Source organism: Mandrillus leucophaeus, unplaced genomic scaffold (assembly GCF_000951045.1).
Source record: "Mandrillus leucophaeus isolate KB7577 unplaced genomic scaffold, Mleu.le_1.0 Scaffold602, whole genome shotgun sequence".
Classification (NCBI taxonomy): Eukaryota; Metazoa; Chordata; class Mammalia; order Primates; family Cercopithecidae; genus Mandrillus; species Mandrillus leucophaeus.
The window spans coordinates 322,654-323,764 of NW_012106498.1; positions in this window are offsets into that span (position 1 = coordinate 322,654).

The following is a 1,111-nucleotide window of genomic DNA, read 5'->3' on the forward strand; positions in this document are numbered from 1 at the left end:
ATTCATTATTTATTACAATTATAACTGGCAACATTTTAAACATTATCTTATTGATATATAATGTGGCATCACCCAATCCATGATGCCTTACATTAAGTACATAGAACAGGCAGTTCTACTTAGATAATTGGCACCTAAATAAAGTACTGTGGAAAAAGAAGGCAAAAATAAAAACAACAAATTTTTAAAGCAAAGTAATTCTTACTTCAATTTTCAAAAAAAAATAATCCAAAGAAAACTCAGTATTCAAATGAATGGGTATGGCTCATTTTTTTCAATACTTATAGAATGTTATGTAAATTAGGTATTTGCAATGATTAATAGTAAATCTGAGACTGTCGTAAGTTTTTGCAAGGTCAGTTAAAGGTTATCTTTTACTATTTTCTAACTTCAGAATTGCTTTTGTTCCAAAAAAAAAGAGAAAGGAATAAAAGATCCAATTGGGATTCAGTCCTAATGCTTCCTTTTTAAATCTCTCAGCTTGCTCAGGCTGGGCAGCTAAATATGAAGTTGTCGAGGGTGGAAGAGTCCTCAGAGATGGTGAATTGTGTCTGCTACATAATAGATATTCAGATTATGCTTGATGAATAACTGGATTGAAAGAATGCATACATACAGTTGGGGAGTTTATTATGAAAAAAACTATAAATTAAAGCAGTGCTTTTGGAATAGTGATAATCACTTATATTTGCTCGTTTTCATTTTCATAAGGACACTGGTAAACTAAAATGATTAATTTAAAATTGTTTGCATATATGTAACAAAACTATAATAAAAACATATTTGTACACTAAAATCTATGTATAATAAAATAATCAAGCACATATAAAAATATTCCCTCTACCTCTGAAGAGGCTAAAAGTTCACAGAAGATACCAATAAACAAAAAAATAAAAATAAGGCCAGGCACAGTGGCTCACACCTGTAATCCCAGCACTTTGGGAGGCAGAGGCGGGGGGATCACCTGAGGTTAGGAGTTTGAGACCAGCCTGACCAACATGGTGAAACCCCGTCTCTACTAAAATATACAAGAATTAGCCAGGCATGGTGGCGCACACCTGTAATCCCAGCTACTCAGGAGGCTGAGGTGGGAGAATTACTTGAACCTGGG